At 35.4% G+C, this 7,326-nt stretch overlaps 1 protein-coding gene across 1 annotated transcript in view; it reads left to right on the top strand.

Moving 5' to 3' along the window:
- Nucleotides 1-7,326, top strand: part of COX16 (cytochrome c oxidase assembly factor COX16) — a 47,493-nt gene that overhangs the window by 481 nt on the left and 39,686 nt on the right. The window lies entirely within an intron of this gene.

The following is a 7,326-nucleotide window of genomic DNA, read 5'->3' as shown; positions in this document are numbered from 1 at the left end:
CAGCTAGGTGGGTAGCGGGGATCAGAAAAGATCGGTGAAGTCAGAGGGATAAAACAAAGTTATGAAATGGACGGCACAAGGTAAAATAGTTCACACGTGTCTATGCTAAATGCCCAGGCACGCTAGATGAAAAATAACTGCGATGCTCCTAGGTRGAAGCAGCTTGGTGAGAAGATTCTGTGGATCCCTTTTTTTTCTGTTTAAACATTTTTTTTCATGAAAAGGAAGCAAATCTGAAGGTGGACAAAGAATAGGGCAAAGGAAAATTCCACTACTTTAAATACTRTCATAGAAATTAATAATATCCTCAGATTTTGAACAGCACACCTCAGAAAAATTAAGTGGTCCAAAGAATGACAGTAGTACAATGACCCTTATTAAAATTAGGACCATCGTATTTTAAGTATGCGTTGAAAAGGATAAGGTTATTTATTTTAAAGTGACATATGTCACTTGACTGAAGTTTACAGAATACAGAACTTTAGAGAAAATATAAATTGAACACATCTATCTTAAAATAGGGATAAAGATGTTTGTAAGAAATGGGAACTAATAAAACAACTCTTACCAACTAACAACTATTATAAAAACAATCACTTGGATCAGCAAATCCAATCCCTGGTATTTCAAACAACCTCATCATGTAACATCTTTCAAAAACTGCACAGGCACTATGTTAAAGCTGTTGAGATATCCTATGCATGCATATATAGCTAAAAGACTGCCCAGAACTTTGCTTCTTTGATGCAAACTTGGATGTTGGCATAAATTTTATGGATGATGCTGTAAGCAGCTTGGTAGATGTGACCAGAAGAATTTTGACAAAATCTCTGAATTAAGATGAAATACAGCAAATATGCATGTAAAGAGCTAAATTGAGGAAAAGGAAAAATATGTGAAGTATAAGTATAGGTAGCAGGAATGTGGGAAAAATTTGGCTTGTAATGTTGTGAAAAAATAGAAATGTCATTATAAAATAAATAAATTGATGCCGAAAGTAAAATAAATCATGGAWTTCTCCTCCAGACTACTCAAAAGTTGTCAAATGCAGTTATTTTCTAGATTTGTGGTACCATTGTAAAGAAGATGATGACAAACTCTGGAAAGTCTAGAGGAAAGCATCCTAAAAGTTGTAGAATGCATTCTACTAATGAGGGAATGAGAAATTTGGGAAGTTCAGTACAGCTCTTCATGTATGGAGTATTGTGAATGTTTCTCATATCCAGTGAAGGAAGTACGAAAATAAATCAATGTTGGTGCAGACATTGGGAAAATATTTCTTTTTGTTGGGATACAACACTCATAATCCATACTTTTGAGCAGGTCAAACAACCATCTATCAGAGATGTTGTAGATGTTCTCAGTTCTGCTTTGGTGCTGGCGCAAGGACTTCAACTATCCAGTCCAACGTGTGTCTGTGATTGTCCTTTTGCACGCACATGCACAAATGTGTATTAAAAGTATTTCCTCCTTTTTAGTGTAAATTAGCTTGATAATTTTTTCTATGTTCATTTGAGTTTGGCACTGTTAGAATATTCTAAGTTTAGAGGGAATTTCTTAGTTGATCTGTAAAACCTCAAACTGACAACGTTTCAGAGTAAAATGTGTAAATCACAGTTTTCAGTTATGCTTTCTCAGGGTTTTTTTATGAGTACCAACAGTACCGTGGGCGCTGGGAATTAAATCTGCCAGAAACCTTGATTAATGAGTGGTGTTTTCCTTAACTCTGTAAACTTTGCACACAGGGTATCTCTGCATGGCATAGCAGAATGCATGTAGGAGAGTAATGTAACCTGGCATGGAACATCTTAACAGCTTGAGAGCTACAGGGTGTGCATCCTAAAGCATTAAGATGATTACATCCGTGTAGATGTTGGGATGAACTCTAGTGACCTTACAGATATATCTGTGAAATTTGCTGTAGTATTGGAGGGCTGTACTATCTCTGTGAGATGAAGTGCACATCTCTGTGTCAGAGATGTTGGCATTTTTATTTCCTACTATGGTAGGAGCTTGTCCTACCAGTTGTCCTATTTTTTTTTTTACCAGAAGAAAGAAAAAAGCATCTCCCCAACATCAGAACCTGAATATGTGTATCTGTGGATTCATCCTGTTTGCTGGTGAAGTCTAGGTCATCTGGAAGCAATGACTGATGCTCAGAAATATTTTTAAGTGGTATTTTGTTGTGCTGTGTGTTACTGAAAGTCTTACATGGCTAATATGTAGGAAAATTCACTAGATTATTATCATTTAAATTTATTTAAATGACTGGTTGCCCAAAATTTTCTTTAAATTCAACGTTTCTGATTCATTTCATTAAAAACTGGTGAATTCTCAATCCTTGACTGTTGAATATTAGATACACTTTTTCCCAGTGTTTTTAGAGGATCTGGCCATAAAAGAAGACATGGAAGCTTAGAAATAAGGAAAACTCTTCTTAGGAGTAATCGTGTTTCTGAGATCTGTTGCTGCCATCAATGTCTACGTATAAAGACTGTTATTACATTATCTTCTGATACTGTATGAAAAATGATTACTACAATTTTTCACTTTTAGATGTCAGTGTTATCATTGTTAACATCATTCTTATCATCCCCTTGAACAAGTCATAATGTTGAAATACAGGATTTTTATTAATATACATTACTTCATGTAACTTTACAGTAAAATTGACGTATGCAGAATGCTTAATTTAGATCTTAATATGCTTTTGAGAGATAAGTAGAAGTTAACATTTACTCACGAGAAGAAAACACTGGCTTCTAATATTTGAAGATGAATTGTGATTGCTTGCAAAAGCCCACTAGTATTACTTCTGTAGCCTAGAAAAGCAATAAATACAAAAGTATTTTTAGAATTTTAAAATACTTGCTCCCAATCAGTGATTCACAAACTGTCAATGTTTCTATGACTTGTATTCTAAATATTGCGTAAGTTTATGGTGAGATATGTCCTCATTCTCTGGTGTGCTTCTGCTTTGCATCTATTTAGCTGTGTGCATTTGAATCCACAGTAGTGTGTGGAACTGTTCCAGACAAAACCATGCTCTGAACTGTCTGTGCCAGAGTGGAAGCCAGCATGCTCAAGCTGAATGATCTTCTGTGGGCTCTAGTTTGTGCAGTCTGAATTATCTGACTTCCATCTTTCAGTTGACTGTCAGGTCTTCAAATTTTTGAGCTTATCTTTTGAATCAATGCCTTCATTTTTTTTAATTCTTAATCTTTGAGTACTATTTTCCAGATAAACATTCAACAAACAGACACTTTTTAGTATTCCAGATTCACCCCTCTGTTTCATTTTAAAATAAAAAATGTATTCATGTTGTTTAATGCTCTTAAAATGGACTAATCTGACACTTGGCAGCCTGAAGTTCCTTTCTGAGCCTCAGAAAAGAAACATAAGCTCAGACTTCCCTATTTTCCACTCCATATGTATAGTCCTGCTGTAAGTCTCCACCTTCTTCAGGGGAGGACGTAAAGATATAAGGTTAATATTAATTGTATAGTACATTCAGCATTTAGCCCCTGTCCAACACTGTCAACAGGGAGATTTTTCTGGACCAGTAGTATTTTTTTTTTTTGGTTTCTTAGTGTAGATACGAGTTTATCGTTGTTTTAACAAAGAACATCAGATTGCCTTAACTGGAAAACAGTTTCTCCTCACAGCGTACTTTGGCTGGATCTGAGCCTATGAGTAATGGTAACAATTTTTGTAAGAAATGGAACTTTAACTTTTTAGAATTTTAGGAAGGAAGGATAGTGGTATTCAGAAACTGCAGCTTGACTCTTATAACAGACTTGGTTTTCAAACAGCTGCAGCTGCTGGGTGAAATTCCATTGTCATCTTACTAGTCCAAGTACTGTATGTGATGCAAAATGACAACACTGTGGCTGAAAATGCCCATTTTTGCTAATTCTCACACTAAGGAACATATGGGTTGCTGTCTCCTCAGTATTGTTCTCAGATTGGTTTATACTAAATGCATTTTCTACACTCTGCAACCTATAATGAAATTGACAGTTTTAATGAACAAGTTTTTTTTCTTCCTAGGATGTGGAATAGTAGCACTCAAAGTATGTGACCTGTTTCTGTTTTATTTTGTGGCCTGTAGCCATTCATATTTTCAACCTTCAGGATCACTGCTTTGAACTTCCATTATATTGATCCAAATAACCTGATACCTTGGATCAAGTTTAATACTCTGCACGAAGTTCCATATTCTATAAAACCTACATTATTCTGCTCTACTCTGCTGTTACCAGTGGCTCCAGTTTATACTAGCTGCTCTCATATGGTTGGGCAACATGGTGTCAATGTGGTCTTATATTGACGTATTTCATTTGCTGTTTTTGCTATGTAACGTGATTCAGTCCTTCTGCAATTTGTGGATTCTATCATACACATAAGTCAGTGCATTCTCATATTTTGTACTGTATTTGAATCAAATCAGTATTAAGGCATTTGTAGTTCTTGTGTTTTTCCCCCAAAGGAGGCCTCTGACTTGAACTGAAAATAATTTCCATCTGCTGCAGAAAAGAAGAAAGAGGACACCCTATTCTGCTTGGGGACTGGAGGGAAAAGTAAGGAGAGGGAGGATTTAGTAAGTTTCTGAGAGAAGACTGCGCTGTTTTTATCCCTTTTAGCAGTTTTAGAGTTAGAGCCAAGTGTGGAAATGGCTGTGGAAAATAAACATTGAGAGTTAGTACTTTGAGGAGGATGCTTCAGGTCAAAGTTACTTGCATAGGTCTTTTGTGGGTCTGGCAGTTTGCAGTGCTGCTGCCCAAGTTGCTTTATTTAGGGAATAAATAAGAGACTTCAGTCTTCTGGGCATTCAAATTGACATCTTTCACCAGCCCTGAACTGCACATATGACAGTTCTTTAAAAAGAAAACCTCCAAAACCTTTTAACTGTGATCACTGCAAACTAAAATAAAATCATTCACATAACTGTTATGGTTTTGAAGCTGCATGATGAATAGCTGGAGGGTTTTGCTGCAGCCATACTGAAGAAGAGGCTAGAAAATTACCATGTTCTTCCCCAGTGATACATATTATAATGTTTTCCTGCCTTCTTTCCACCAATGCATAATCTGTGTTGCCAGCACGGAATATTGTGGTATGATTAATTTAGGGATTTATGAYAAAAGGAATGTGATCTTGTAATCTGGCTTTCCCAATCAATGCTACAGCAGAAATGAGTCTTTCTAGCAACAGGGATGCTATGATACAGCAAATTGCTAGTGATGCCAGAGAAATAGTTTCTTGTTATTTTGTTAACACAAGGGGCTGAAGATGGCTGCTTCCTGCTTATGCAGGAAGCAAAAAAGAAGGGATCTGCTGTAAATGTAGATTCTTGTGAGTTCCTCAGTAAACAGCTCATTGTAGTTGGTGACAAACATGAGCATTGCCCATCCTAAGGTGCATCTAAGTTATCAGTCTAATGCCATCCATAACTAATTACATAACCTACATCCCAATGAAGAGGTGAACAAATAGAATTTTTAGAAAAATGTTATTAAAGAGAATTTTATGTCATTTTTTTGCATAAAACATTTATTGAGGTTGCTGAATGTATGTGACAGATGGTGCTCTTATGTCACATCCTATCTTTCATTTTATTTTGCAACATGCAGGTCTTCCATGCATGCATAATTACATTACAACATTGTGAGGGGGGTTGTGTAGTCGCTGAGACATAAAGGAATAATCCAGTGGTGAGGTCTTTAATGGGGGGTTGTGCTAGCGGTACTGTCAAGCTGTTTGCGCTGAATAGTGTTAAGTGCTGGCTACCTAGTAAGTTTTATCATTTTTAAGATAAACTTCAGTGTAAAGAAAAAAGTGAAAACATACTATTGCTTCATCCATCTGCYGAATGTATTTAAATAACTGGACAGATGATATTAATTACATAATAACATTTCTTCTCTCCATATTCTGTATCATGTAAAACAGTAGCAGTTCCCTCACAGCTTAAAGAGTGCAGGTATTTTTGAACCTTCCAGGTTGGGTAATGTTTAGATGTACACGTCCTGTCATTTTATGAAGTAAACCAGGTATCTGTATGGTTCTAATGTTGGAATGAAGAAAAATACATCTTAATATTCATTATATGTGGAATTATTCCTCCATTTTCAGTTAACTGGAGTGTTAACTTGTGTCCGAGTTCCTTACAACTTTCTCAGCCTTATTCTTTTATTTGTATTTTATCCTGAATAGCTTCTGCTTGGATTTGTCCTGTGTTTTTTATGTCTGGACTAGTGAATGGAACATACTGGACTTTGCTTTGTCCTTGGCTTAAAGTGAGATCTTGGGCAAATTCACCCATTATACTGCTTTTTTTAACTTCAGAATGTTTATCAAAGGATTTAGAAATTGTTATCTCCATCTTACAAAGCTAGAAATAYATGTGAAATGAACAGAATCTCTAAAGCTGACAATCTAATAATGTTGCTGAAATGTTTTACTTGAAGTTTATCACACTCCTGATTATTCTATTGCTGTATCTTAATGTTTCATTGTTGTTTTCTTCCATTAAGTACAGTTAACGTAAATGAAAGTAATGAGGACATCTTCCCTCATAATGGAAAGGAGAAAAGAAATGCTTAAACCAAGGGTAACACTTCCACTCAACAAATTATGTTACCAAGTCTTGTATTACCTTTTAATACTATTATAGTTGCATAAACTCATTGATGTCCCCTTGTTTTAATCTTCATTTTTTTTTAATGGCCTTTGAACATAGTTTTCAAAAATATAGTTGGTTTAATAGCTGTCCATTGCTGTTTCAGCTTGTGTAGATGAAGACAATTCAGATTCGATGTTGTCAGCTAACTGCATTGATGTGCTATTGGTTGATTAAAAGTGTTCAATATAACTGATTCTGAAACCCTTTTGCAATAAAATCTTAGACATTATGTTTGGTTCCTCAGAACTTTGGTCAAATAAGATTGTAAAACTTTATTTATATTTTTATGCATATTCTGTGCTTTTGAAAATTATGCAGTATCATATAATCTTAAACCTGACCTTCCAGCATTATACTGTTTAATATTTTAGTGACATTTGTAATTTCTTACAGCATTGATGTGCTTTGGTTCTGATAAGCTGAACTGATGTTTGTAATATAAATCACTCATTGCAGTAAAGCATAAAGGCAGGTATACTGATGTGCATGTTAAGCAAAATATGCAACTTGCCAGRCTATGAAGACCTCTTATGTGGTATGAAAAGCAAAAGTAAACCAGAATCTAAGCTTTTGGGGCTTTTAGTAGCATAAAGGTGATGTGAGTAAAATTACAGTTTCAGGCCCAAACCTGTTCTAAGGAG

The sequence above is a fragment of the Rhea americana genome, unplaced genomic scaffold (genome assembly GCF_003343005.1).
Source record: "Rhea americana isolate MKP2758 unplaced genomic scaffold, rheAme1 scaffold_84, whole genome shotgun sequence".
NCBI lineage: Eukaryota > Metazoa > Chordata > Aves > Rheiformes > Rheidae > Rhea > Rhea americana.
Note: the sequence above shows the minus strand (reverse complement) of the source record. Positions and strands in the feature narration are given on the sequence as shown.